The sequence below is a fragment of the Phyllobates terribilis genome, unplaced genomic scaffold, assembly GCF_046119375.1.
Source record: "Phyllobates terribilis strain yellow unplaced genomic scaffold, ASM4611937v1 Scaffold_4__5_contigs__length_816908805, whole genome shotgun sequence".
Classification (NCBI taxonomy): Eukaryota; Metazoa; Chordata; class Amphibia; order Anura; family Dendrobatidae; genus Phyllobates; species Phyllobates terribilis.
The window spans coordinates 273,202,935-273,217,654 of record NW_027362764.1 but is presented as its reverse complement, the minus strand read 5'-3'; positions in this window follow the sequence as shown (position 1 = coordinate 273,217,654).

The window sequence follows — 14,720 nt, the reverse complement described above, 5'->3', positions numbered from 1 at the left end:
GGATTCCATCCAGTCCAACTCTCCCTTTGTCTGGCCCTCACAGGGTATCAAATACTTAGGAATTCATATTCATAGAGACCTCTCCCATCTATGTTATCTTAATTTTGGGCCCTTTATTGAACAACTCCATACAGACCACGGATGGCAAGTTAGAACTGTAAGATTCACTACGTGAACTACTGGTGTTTTGTGGAAAAGCACATGTACACTGTGTTCCAAATTATTATGCAAAAAGTGTTTAGGAGTGATAAGGGAAGAATTTGTTTGTTTATCAGTTAAACTCATTGATGGTGATGTGTGTCAGGGCTCTTTATATCACTGTAAGCAATTGCAGACACCTGTGCTAATTAGTTTGGCAGGTGTGTCCAATGAAAGGCAAGACTACTTAAAAAGGCAGTCTCACATTATTAAGCAGCCTACATTTTCTGCCAAAATGGGAAAGAAAAAGGATGTGTCGGCTGCTGAGAAGCAACAAATTGTGGAGTGTTTAGGGCAAGGCATGACTACAATCAACATTGTGCGATGATCAGGATGAAGTGTCTTGGCAATCAAGAAGTATGTAGCTGATTCACAGTACACACGTGTGCGTGCTGATAAGGGCAAATTGAGGACTCTTTCCTACAGGCAATTACGTCAGGTTAAAAGAGCAGTGGCAAAAAAGCCTTGTCATAGCAGCAGACAAGTTTTTGAAGCTGCTGGTGCCTCCAACGTCCCCCGAACAACAAGATGCAGGGTCCTTCAGAGGTTTGCAGCTGTGCATACGCCATCCTATCGACCTCCTCTATCCACTTCACACAAGCAGAAACGGCTCCAGTGGGCCAAACATTACATGAAGACTGATTTCAAAACTGTTTTGTTCACGGATGAGTGCCGTGCAGCGCTCGATGGTCCAGATGGATGGAGTGGAGGATGGCTGGTTGATGGACACCCCACGCAAACACGGCTACAGCGCCAACAAGGAGGAGGTGGAGTAATGTTTTGGGCTAGAATCATGGGGAGAGAGATTGTCGGCCCCTTTAGGATCCCTGAAGGGATAAAGATGAACTCCATAATGTATGTGGATTTTCTCAAACAGCACTTCCTGCCATGGTTCAAGAAGAAGAACCGTGTATTCCACAGCAAGATCATTTTTATGCATGATAATGCACCATCTCATGCTGCATATAACACATCTTCATCTCTGGCTGATATGGGCATAAAAGGGGACAAACTTATGGTGTGACCCCCATGCTCCCTTGACCTCTACCCCATTCAGGACCTCTGGAGCATCATCAAAAGGAGTGTCTATGATGGCGGGAGGCAGTTCACATCTAAGCAACAGCTCTGGGAGGGTATTCTGTCCTCATGCAAAACAATTGAAGCAGAAACCATCCAAAACCTGACAAATTCAATGGACGAGAGAGTTCAGATCAGAAGCTCCTTTCGAACAAGTGGTCCTATGTGAAAATGTAACATCACCTAGAATAAAGTTTTGAGTTGAAAACTGTTTGATTTCAGTTTCTAATAACCTGCTAATGCTTATAATTTCAAAAATGACCATTTTTTTGGTCTTTATTAAAATGAAAAGGTTGACCGAAAAGTTTGGGGGATCTAAGAGTGTGGCAACCCAGTAGTCGTGATTACTTCGAATTCTGACAATATGAGGGTCATGTTGCAGGTAGTGCAGCAAGAAGGCACTTATGTGTCTTGCGCATCTCGGAGCCCCAAAATTATTTTCCGGGCTAGATGCAGCTAAAAATTATTATTAATTTTAAATCTGGTGGAGCTTAGTATAGATGGCCTAATAGTATCAGTGCTGCACACTGCTACAAAGCCCAAATTATTTTCCAGCCAAGAAACAGATAAACATGATTAGTAATTTGAAAGCTTAAAACGGTTGGTGAGGTGATTTTAACCAATCATCAAGCTTTTACTCTCCCCAGGGTGACACAGGGGTAGAAAAGTCGTTTCGGATCCATGATTTGTTCATCTTTATGAACATGAGTCTGTCTACATTATCAGTGGAGAGCCGCGTGCGCTTATCTGTCAGCACACCACCAGCAGCGCTGAACACACGTTCAGACAGAACGCTGGCTGCGGGGCATGACAAGATCTCCAAGGCGTAAGTGGCTAGCTCCGGCCATTTATCCAGATTGGAAGCCCAAAAAGAGCAAGGGTCCAGTGACACAGTCATGGCTTCAATGTTTACTTGGAGATACTCCTGTACCATTGTCTCTAGGCGTTGACTATGTGTCAGACTTCTTGTCTCCTGTGGCCTTGCAAAGGATGGGCTAAAAAAGTGGTGAAATGATTCCGCAAAATTGATGTTACCAGCAGATACTGTGGTTCTGTTACGGTTTGAGTGCTGAACACTTGACGGTCCCATGGTTGGCAAGTTGGAACTGTGAGATTCACTACGTGCACCACTGGTGTTTTGTGGAAAAGCACATGTAAGATTCTGCAACAGTCTCTGCTGATACTCCTGCATGCGTGCATCCCTTTCTATGGCAGGAATAATTTCTGGAAATTTACTTTTGTACCGGGGATCTAACAGTGTGGCAACCCAGTAGTCAGGATTATTTCTAATTCTCACATTTCGATGGTCATGTTGCAGGTAGTGCAGCAAGAAGGCACTCATGTGTGTTGCGCATCCAGGAGCACCAAGTCCCTGTTGTGTTGGTGGCGAGGTAACAATCATGCTTCCTTCCTCTGTCCTCTCCCCCCAACCTCGCACAACAGAAATGTGATCAAGGTCTCCCTCATCTGATGAGTCTTCCATCAGTTCGTCCTCCACTTCTTCCTGGGCTCCTGCACCTTCCTCACTAGTTTGGCTGCTACCGTGCGCCCTGGTAAAACCATCTCCCCCACCCTCACATGCCTGCCGCCTTGGTGCTGCCGACCGTCTGGACCTTGCAGATGTTAGCCCTTCCGCATACAGCTCCTCCTCCTCTACTTCCTCCACCTCCTCTTGTGCCACCACCTGACTCCGAATTCTGTTTATCATGTGCTCCAGCATGTAAATCACCGGAATAGTCATGCTGATAATGGCATCGTCAGCACTAAACATCTTCGTCGCCATTTCAAAACTGTGCAGAAGGGTGCATAGGTCCCTGATCTGAGACCACTCCTCCAGCGTGATTTGCCCCACCTCTGGATCTCGTTGGCCCAGGCTATACGTCAGAACGTATTGCATCAGGGCTTGTCGGTGCTGCCACAGTCGCTGCAACATGTGCAGAGTTGAATTCCACTGGGTAGGCACATGACATTTTAGCTGGTGAAGTGGCAGGCCCAACGACTTCTGTAGAGATGTAAGTCGCTGAGCTGCGGGATGTGAACGGCGGAAGTGAGCACACAGCGACCGTGCCCTCTGCAGAAGGCCATCTAGTCTGGGATAGTGGGCTAAAAATTGCTGGACAACCAGGTTCAACACGTGAGCCATACAAGGCACGTGTGTGACATTGCCCCGGCGAAGGGCCGCACCCAGGTTTGCAGCATTGTCGCACACGGCCTTCCCTGGTTTCAGGTCCAGTGGAGACAACCATTCATGAAATTGGTTCTCCAGAGCTGACCACAACTCCTCAGCTGTGTGACTCACATTTCCCAGACATTTCAAAGTAAAAACCGCCTGATGATGTTGAGCCCTACTGCCAGCATAGTAAGGAGGTGTGCAGGATCCCTTCTGCGCAGTTAGAAAGCTTGTGGCATGACCAGACAGGCTTTGGGTGCAGGTGGAAGACCGAGAGGAGGTTGAGGAGGCAGAAGCAGTGGAGGAACTTTGACATAAAGAGGATTGACGCACAACTCGTGGGGACGGCAAGACTTGGACAGCAGCCCCTTGTCCTGCTGTCACCATAGTTACCCAGTGCCCAGTCAGCGACATGTAACGCCCCTGTCCATGCCTACTCGTCCAAGTGTCTGTGGTGAAATGCACCCTGTCACACACAGAGTTTCTCAAAGAAGCGGTGATGTTGTGTGCGACATGCTGGTGGAGCGCAGGCACACCTTTCTTTGAGAAGTAGTGCCGACTGGGCATCTGGTACTGGGGCACTGCGACGGACATAAGGTCTCGAAAATCCTCTGTGTCCACCAGGCGGAAAGGCAGCATTTCTGTAGCCAAGAGCTTGCAGATGGTGAAATTCAACCTCTTAGCTTTCTCATGGCTAGGAGGAAATGGTCTTTTACTTGTCCACATCTGAGGGACCGAGGGCTGGCTATTGTGCTTAGACGGTGTCCCCGGCAAACTGCCGGTCTGTGAGGAAGATGCAGGCGGACATGTTAGGTTGCCTCGATCCAAAGGTGGTGCTATCGATGTCGGACAGCGCTCAACACCAGCTGGTTTTACCACCTCCAAAGAAAATGATGACATGCCAATCACGCTGGCTGTTGCGGGTAAAGAGGTGGCAGGTCTGCGCCCCAAAACAGGTGTGACTGCTGTCCCCCCAGTCACAGAGGATGAAGAGGCCGCGGATGCACAAGATATGGCAGATGGTGGTTGGCCCGGCCGGCTAGGCCGCATTGTAGCACACTGAGCTTCCCACTGCAACTTATGCTTCATGTCCATGTGCCGGTTCATGCATGAAGTACTCAAACTATGTATTTTTTGGCCTCTACTTAGCTTTTGCTGACAAATGTTACAGATAACACGAGTTGGGTCATCTTTATCTATCTGAAAAAATGCCCAGGCTATGCAAGGCTTAGCACCCATGCGACCTGAAGAGCCACCACGACTTGTGGTGAGAGGCAGAGTTGTGTTTGAGGATACAGTTGTTGATGTGCTTCCAGTACTACGTCTCTGTCCAGGAAGGCGCAACCTGACCTCGTCGTCACTAGTATCTTCCTCCACCTCCTCTGCTGACCTCATCTCTTGGCTTACTGTGGGTTGACAGTAAGTGGGATCTCCAACCTCATCATCATCACCCTGTGCGTTATCACACCCGTCGTCCTCAGAGCCAACCTGTTCCTGCCCTGACAAAAAACTAAAGTTGTCGCTCCAATCAGGTATTTGAGTCTCATCATCGTCTTCCTCATTGTCTCCACCAACAGGAGTTACAGTTTGGGAATGAGGGTCTACATTATGGTCAGAACCTTCTGCGTCTGGTCCTGGATCCGACTCATAAAGATTCTGGGCATCAGTGCAGATCATTTCCTCGTCTGGATTCACAGAAGCGCTGGAGTCGACCTCTGATTCCCAGGCTATAGTATGTGTAAACAGCTCTGCAGACTCAACCATCTGTTCTACCTCATACTCAGACGGGCAGCTGGAGATTTGGGAGCTGTGAGGAAGCAAGTGCGATTGGGGTGACACCTTTGAGGACTGGAGTATTTGTGATGTTGAAGTTGATGTGGAGGAGAGCCCACTTAAAGGAGCACTTGATATCCGTTGAAGCACCTGCTGTTTTTGTGCCTCATCTGGAATTTGTAGCGATTGGCGTGGCCGTAAGAAAGGGATCTTATCACATTGTCCGCTAAAAGAAGTAGACATTTTAGTTTGGCTGGAAGATGGTCTTTCTTCTGCAGATGTTACTGTTGCTTTAACACCTACCCCACGGACACAACCTTTTTTCCCCTTCCCAACACGCCTATTCCCTTTTCCACCAGCAGCAGGCCTTTTTCCACTCATTTTGGTGGTTAACTAATTCACAACTCTGGAGTTGTTTGCACAAAAAAACAATGGATGGGAACCGAGCAGAGCTGAGTGGCCAAACTGTGGTATTAGGCCAAAACTATTGGCTGGGTTAGATGCAGAAAAAAATTATATTCAGTTTGCAACCTGATGGAGGTCAGTATAGATGGACTAATAGAGAAAGTCCCACACACTGCTAGAAGGCCAAATATTTTTTCAGAGCTAGATGCAGATAAAAATTATTTTTAATTTGCAACCTGATGGAGGTCAGTATAGATGGACTAATAGAGAAAGTCCCACACACTGCTAGAAGGCCAAATATTTTTTCAGAGCTAGATGCAGAAAAAAATTATATTCAGTTTGCAACCTGATGGAGGTCAGTATAGATGGACTAATAGAACAAGTCCCACACACAGCTAGAAGCCCAAATATTTTTTCAGAGGTAGATGCAGAAAAAAATTATATTCAGTTTGCAACCTGATGGAGGTCTGTATAGATGGACTAATAGAGAAAGTCCCACACACTGCTAGAAGGCCAAATATTTTTTCAGAGCTAGATGCAGAAAAAAATTATATTCAGTTTGCAACCTGATGGAGGTCAGTATAGATGGACTAATAGAACAAGTCCCACACACTGCTAGAAGCCCAAATATTTTTTCAGAGCTAGATGCAGAAAAAAATTATATTCAGTTTGCAACCTGATGGAGGTCAGTATAGATGGACTAATAGAACAAGTTCCACACACTGCTAGAAGCCCAAATATTTTTTCAGAGCTAGATGCAGAAAAAAATTATATTCAGTTTGCAACCTGATGGAGGTCAGTATAGATGGACTAATAGAACAAGTTCCACACACTGCTAGAAGCCCAAATATTTTTTCAGAGCTAGATGCAGAAAAAAATTATATTCAATTTGCAACCTGATGGAGGTCAGTATAGATGGACTAATAGAATGATGCTATGCCCAAAAGATTTTACTTCACTAGGTGCAGTAAAAAAATTGGTATTCTATACACAGGTGGTATATCTTGCAACACAGATAGGCTACTCCACTGACTAACACACTCTGCAATAGGCCAAAAAGGATTAGCTTTGCTAGATTCAGCCAAATGCTGTGAAAAAAACTTGCACAGCACTGGCACAGACCTGCCTGGCAAAAACTGATAGGAACTGATGTAACCTAGTCCTGAAAAGGACTGCAATTACAATTAGTCTTTACTCCCACAATCTATCTATTTAAGAGCACAGACCTGCCTGATAAAAGTTGTAGGAAATGCTGTAACCTAGTCCTTAAAAGGACTGCAATCACAACTATTCCCTACTCCCAAGCTATCTGTAGATTTGTGCGAAAATTGGCTTGAAATTAACAAGGTATAGCGCACACAGCAACAGCGGTGCCGTCTAACACGCAGCTGCAGCAGTGAGAAAATGGTGTCGACGGGGAAAATGGCTTGGTCTTATAGGACAAGAACATGTGACATACACTGCCAATGACACATGCCCTTGCTTGTGTGAAAAAAAGCACTTCGCTCCGTGTGTGCGCTGCTGATAGGCTGACAGTTTGCACCTCCCCACTGTAAATGCGGGAAAGAGAAAAAAAAATGGAGATCTTCATTGTTCCTGCAGAGATCTATCCCCTGCCCCTCCCCCCACCCCGCTGTACACTCAAACTGCGTATTAACATTAATTTTCATCATTACTGAGAAAAAATCCAGTTATGATTTTGGTGCACGAACAGTTATCGAACATAACCTCGAACAGCCAAATTTTTCTCAAATCGTTCGTGTTCGCCGAACGTCTCGAACACCGCCCAAAACAGCTCGAATTTGAGATTGGCGAACAGTTCGAGTAGAACAACGCTCATCTCTAATGATGAGGAGCATATCAGGGGCGTCAGCGCAGTGGTGTCTGACCGGAGTAGCATTTCACTTCCAACTACTGAATTGGGGAGATGTGACAAAGAGATTCATCATCAGACAATCCATAAAAGGGTGGAAAAGGGGTCAGCCATGTCAGGAGTGTAGACGTCCCGTCCCGTGTCACTAAAACTAATTTCTCACATCATATCCCTAACACCATTAACATGACACTCAAAATTTGAAGCAACACTACTGTCTACTGCATTTGCGATCGCCTTCTTCTGGGCGCTATGCATAAGCGAATTAGTCCCTCAATCCAAAATTGGAGGCTTATTACACCAGGACGTAGTCATAGCCAATAATGCAATAGGTCTACGCATACGCCAATCGAAAACGGTTCCAGCGGGCAGGGGCACTTGGGTACTTCTACAACCCACAAACGGTACACTGAGTCGGGTAACAATAGTAAAAACATATATAACCATCAGATCACAAAGTAATTTCTTCCTATCACACATTGATGGAATGCCATTATCAAGATACCAGTTCCAAGCTATATTTAATAAATGCATAACATCGTCAGGGAACCACCCCAAAGATTATGGGACACACTCATTCCGCATAGGCGCGGCCACGGAAGCAAGAGCAGGACTGTCAGAAACGGAAGTTCAGAGGATAGGGAGATGGCGATCCACGCGTTTGGCGAGATACATAAGACCGGACTTGTTATCCTAACGTGGTTTGTTTTTTTACAGGTGACGCTAAGCCAACAGTGTGGGTGATAGGCCACTCGTATATACACTGTGTTCCAAATTATTATGCAAATAATATTTTCTCAGATTTTCCCAAATTACCTATATGAATTGCAGTCATTGTAATTTTTCAGGCAAATAACTATTAGAGTACAATTGAAAGGTTTTTGTACAAACTGCCTATGATAACAGTATATTTTTAAAAAAATAAAAAACTCAAACTGCACTCAAAATGCATGTTCCAAATTATTATGCACAGCAGAGTTTTCAACCTTTTCATTTTAGTAAAGAACAAAAAAATGGTCATTTTTGAAATTATAAGCATTAGCAGGTTATTACAAACTGAAATCAAACAGTTTTCAACTCAAAACTTTATTCTAGGTGATGTTACATTTGCACATAGGACCGCTTGTTCGAAAGGAGCTTCTGAACTCTCTCGTCCATTGAATTTGTCAGGTTTTGGATGGTTTCTGCTTCAATTGTTTTGCATGAGGACAGAATACCCTCCTAGAGCTGTTGCTTAGATGTAAACTGCCTCCCGCCATCATAGACACTCCTTTTGATGATGCTCCAGAGGTTCTCAATGGGGTTGAGGTCAGGGGAGCATGGGTGCCACACCATAAGTTTGTCCCCTTTTATGCCCATAGCAGCCAGAGATGCAGATGTGTTATGTGCAGCATGAGACGGGGCATTATCATGCATGAAAATGATCTTGCTGCGGAATGCACGGTTCTTCTTCTTGAGCCATGGAAGGAAGTGCTGTTTGAGAAACTCAACATACATTATGGAGTTCATCTTTACCCCTTCAGGGATCCTAAAAGGGCCAAAAATCTCTCTCCCCATGATTCCAGCCCAAAACATTACTCCACCTCCTCCTTGTTCGCGCCGTAGCCGTGTTTGAATGGGGTGTCCATCAACCAGCGATCCTCCACTCCATCCATCTGGACCATCGAGATCATTTCATGCATGATAATGCCCCGTCTCATGCTGCACATAACACATCTGCATCTCTGGCTGCTGTGGGCATAAAAGGGGACAAACTTATGGTGTGGCCCCCATGCTCCCCTGACCTCAACCCCATTGAGAACCTCTGGAGCATCATCAAAAGGAGTGTCTATGATGGCGAGAGGCTGTTCACATCTAAGCAACAGCTCTGAGAGGGTATTCTGTCCTCATGCAAAACAATTGAAGCAGAAACCATCCAAAACCTGACAAATTCAATGGATGAGAGAGTTCAGAAGCTCCATTCGAACAAGGGGTCCTCTGTGCAAATGTAACATCACCTAGAATAAAGGTTTGAGTTGAAAACTGTTTGATTTCAGTGTGTAATAACCTGCTAATGCTTATAATTTCAAAAATGACCATTTTTTTTGTTCTTTATTAAAATGAAAAGGTTGAAAACTCTGCTGTGCATAATAATTTGGAACATGCATTTTGAGTGCAGTTTGAGTTTTTTATTTTTTTTTAAATATACTGTTATCATAGGCAGTTTGTACAAAAACCTTTCAATTGTACTCTAATAGTTATTTGACTGGAAAATTACAATGACTGCAATTCATATAGGTAATATGGGAAAATCTGAGAAAATATTATTTGCATAATAATTTGGAACACAGTGTTTATTGGGCAGAAAAAAGGGTGAAAGTCCGCCCAGGCAGGAGGAAATTACAGTTTCATAACACATATTTCAACTGGAGAGGTATTAGAGGCCTGCTATGGCCACAGGTACTAATGGAGGTAATCAAGGTAGGGAGAGAGGCAAGAGGTCCGGTCATCTTAGTTATACAGGCCGGGGGAAACGACCTAGGTCATCACAAGAGCGCATAACTAATGGCAATAATGAAAATAGACACTGAGCGCTTCAGAGAATTTTTCACAAAACTAACTATAGTATGGTCAGAGATTGTGCCAATAGCGGTATGGCAAGGTGCGCGAGACATCACCGCCATCGAACGGACAAGGCGGGTAATAAATATTCGGATGGCAAAATTTAGAAGAGACAGAGGCGGTGTAGTGATACAACACGGACAACAGGAAGGAGATAAAGCAGGCCTCATACGGCCCGACGGTGTTCACTTAATGGATATTGGACTGGACAAATTCCTGTCAGGACTCCAGGACGGAGTGGAACAAGCGTTAAGAGTGATGGATGGGGGTCAGAGTCCTGCATACGAGTACGCAGGATCCTCCGTGGCCTGGAAATAGAAAGGACATGTTGGAGAGTTACACTTGTTGGCCAACTTTCCGGTGTGGAGACCCAGGGCATGCTGCAACAAGCTGAATTATTTTAGAAATAAAATGCCTTTCTAATGGAATGAGTATAAAGTGTTAATAAAGCTGTGACCGATCCTTCCCATCCAGTTGTAAGAGTTACATTATTGTATTGTCAATCAAAGGGGGGCGGTAGGGGGGCTGAGCATCTGAGTTTGGTTGGGGGTCCCCACAGTCTGCCTAGGCTAGATGCATTTAAAAATTCTTATTAGATACACAGGCGGTGCAGCTTTGTTCGCAGCTGGGCTACTAGGCCCAAAGTATTGCCTAGGCTAGATGCAGTTAAAAATTCTACGCTGACTAGCAGACACTGAAGCTTTGGAGCAGACCTCTGAGTAAACAGCTCTTCAGACTCAACAATCTGTGTTACCCCAAGCCATAGTGTATATAGTTACTAACAGTTAAAAGGGGATGGGGGTGGTGACCCAACCCACCAGGAATTGACGATGCCAACGTCACGTAAAACACAGCAAGGGGACTCCAAAAAGAGTCTCCATTTTTTCAAAAAATTGTGGCACAGACACCACTTAAGTGGCATCAATTGCCCCAGAGTTGCTTAAAACGGTTCGTGAGGTGATTTTACCAAATCCTCAAGCTTTTAGTCTCCCCAGGATGACACAGGGGTAGAAAAGTCCTTGCGGATCCATGATTTGTTCATCTTTATGAACGTGAGTCTGTCTACATTCTCAGTGGACAGCCGCGTGCGCTTATCTGTCAGCACACCACCAGCAGTGCTGAACACACATTCAGAGAGAACGCTGGCTGCAGGGCATGACAAGATCTCCAAGGCGTGAGTGGTGAGCTCCGGACATTTTCCCAGATTGGAAGCCCAAAAAGAGCAAGGGTCCAGTGACACAGTCATGGCTTCGATGTTCACTTGTAGATACTCCTGTACCATTGTCTCTAGGTGTTGACTATGTGTCTCACTTCTTGTCTCCTGTGGCCTTGCAAAGGATGGTCTAAAAAAGTGGTGAAACGATTCCACAAAATTGCTGTTACCAGCAGATACTGTGGTTCTGTTACAGTTTGAGTGATGAAGACTCGACAGTCCCACGGTTTGCAAGTTAGAACATTGAGAATCACTACGTGCACCACTGGTGTTTTGTGGAAAAGCACATGTAAGATTCTGCAACAGCCTCTGATGATACTCCTGCATGCGTGAATCCCTTTCTATGGCAGGAATTATTTCGGCAAATTTACTTTTGTACCGGGGATCTAAAAGTGTGACAACCCAGTAGTGGGGATTAATTCGAATTCTGACAATCCATGGTCATGTTGCAGGTAGTGCAGCAAGAAGGCACTCATGTGTCTTGCGCATCCAGGAGGACCAAGTATTTGTTGTGTTGGTAGCGAGGTAAGAATCATGCTTCCTTCCTCTGCCCTCTCCCCCCAACCTCGCACAACAGAAATGTGATCAAGGTCTCCCTCATCTGATGAGTCTTCCATGCCCATCACCAGTTCGTCCTCCACTTCTTCCTCGGCTCCTGCACCTTCCTCAACAGTTTGGCTGCTACCATGCACCCTGGTTAATCCCTCTCCCCAACCCTCCCATGCCGGCCGCCTTGGTGCTGCCGAGCGTCTGGACCTTGGAGATGTTATCCCTTCCGCATACGACTCCTCCTCTACTTCCTCCACCTCCTCTTGTCCCACCACCTGACTCTTAATTCTGTTTAATGTGTGCTCCAGCATGTAAATCACCGGAATAGTCATGCTGATATTGGCATCGTCAGCACTAAACATCTTCGTCGCCATTTCAAAACTGTGCAGAAGGGTGTGTGGCACCCCTGAGGGTTCAGTCACCACAGAGGTACTGCATCTCACCCAGAGGTGTGGTATCTCACCCTCAGGTAAGGAAGGAGTATGGCTCGGGACCCTAACACCTGCATCCAACACATACCCACAGTGGGGGTAGGGCGAGATTGCTCCTAAGGGAGAGCACAGTCCCAGGTCCCTAGCTGGCGGGAGGGTCCTATGTAGTGGGTGTGGGTGGAGAAAGCATCTTAGGGGAGCACATGACAGGGAGAGTATAAATAGGAAGCCATCTTAGAAAGAGCAAGCCAGTCAGAGGAGGAGAAGTGACAGGAGCAGAGGCTCTGCATGAGCTCTGCTCTGGAGGCGGGCCTAGCCTGGGAGGCCCAGGACTGAAGGAGAGAAGAGAGGAGTGGGAGCAGGAAGGCTCTAGGAACCGAAGGTACGGTCCAGGCAGAAGGCCACCCGTACGCCCACTGCTACCAGGAGGTAGAGGGGTCAGACCAGATAAGGGGAACCGGTCCCTCAACTAGCGGAGAAACAGCAAGGCTCAACTAGAAACCGGAGGCTGCAGCATTTCATGTACTGCAAGCCAAAGTCCACACCAGTCTCACTAAGAAGGTAGCCACATAGGACCCAGGGGACGGAACTCACGTCGCCCGCCAAGGCCCGAGGATACCGGATAGAAGTGTCACTGGGTGTGAGGTGCAGGGAGAAGGCCAGAGAAAGGACACACAGAAGGGGTCCTGCTAAGTACTCCGGAGCAATCTGGGGGTGGACTGAGCCCCTCACTGAGTACGCACAGCACAACGGGGGAGATTGCTCTGGTACCTGTAATCTGGAATACAACAACTGTGAGTAAAGATCTTGGGACTGCATCACACGGACTCTGTGTTTATTACTTACTCCCTGCACTACAACCACCATCATCCACCCACACTGCCCTGAAGCTACACTCTTCCTGTGGGGATTAATAATACCATTGCTACAAAACCACCAGCTTCAGAGGACTGTTCCGCAGCGGCGGCCCCTTTGGCCACACTCCACAGGTGGCGTAGTCGGACATTATAAAACACATACAGTACAGACCAAAAGTTTGGACACACCTTTTCATTTAAAGATTTTTCTGTATTTTCATGACTATGAAAATTGTACATTCACACTGAAGGCATCAAAACTATGAATTAACACTAGTGTTGAGCGAACATGCTCGACACTGCTCGGTACTCGCCCGAGCATCACGCTACTCGGGATGTTCGGCGAGCACCGAGCATTTCCGGGTTACTCGGGCGGGAGCTCGGGTCTCCGCCCTGCATGTTTGGCACTCTTTACAGAGCCAATGAACATGCAGGGATTGCCAGCCAGTCACTGTAATGCCGCAGCCATGTTGTTTGTGGGCATTACAGTCATTGGCTGGCCGCAGAGCGTCACCTCGAGTATTTAAAACCGGGCGCCGCCATCTTGGACACAGTCGCTCCGGATCAGACAGTGTAGGGACAGCGCTGCTGATTTAGGGAGAGATATATCCTGCAAAATAGTTAGTGTAGGGTATGTAAAGGCTGCCAGATCAAACAAACAGTCCTTCTCAGGACTAATATCCTTCCCAGGTATATCAGGCAGGCAGGCAGGCAGGCAGGCTGTATAGGAGACGCAGTGGTTATACCAGCAAACGCTGCATTACAGTCCTGTGTGCTGCTCCTGTTGCTGAAATTGCTGGACTTAGCTCCAGGTCCCGGGAGCCAGGAAAAATCCATTTTTTTAATCTAAATCCTCTTTTTTTTTTACTCCTTCACAATGTACAAATACCCATCTTATTAACCTTTTGGTGCCCCCCCCCCCAAAAAAAAGTGTGCCTCTGATTTTTCAGACACAAATATATCTGTTGAAAATAGTCTGGTGTAGGCCAGAGAAATACAAGTGTGGTTTTGCAGTTCTATGGGCCATTTGTATCTAAAAAAAACAGTTTGAGTGTGTCACTCACTGTTCAGCCGCAAATATATATATATTTTAAAAAGCCTGGTATACACCAGTAAATTATTACTGTGGTTTTTATGTTCCACGGTAAAACATCTCTATTATCCTGTTTTTGGCATTTTTTGCTGTATAAAAATAATAAGTGTCTCCCTGATTTTTCAGACACAAATATATCTGTTGAAAATAGTCTGGTGTAGGCCAGAGAGACAGAAGTGTGCTTTTGCTGTTCCACTGTAAAAAATCTCTATTATCCTACTTTTTGCATTTTTTGCTGTAAAAAAAAAAAAATAGTGTCTCCCGGATTTTTCAGACACAAATATATCTGTTGAAAATAGTCTGGTGTAGGCCCGAGAAATACAAGTGTGGTTTTGCAGTTCCACGGTACAAACCTCTGTATTATCCACTTTTGGGCCATTTGTATCTAAAATAAACAGTTTGAGTGTGTCGCTCACTGTTCAGCCGCAAATATATATATATATATATTTTAAAAAGCCTGGTATACACCAGTAAATTATT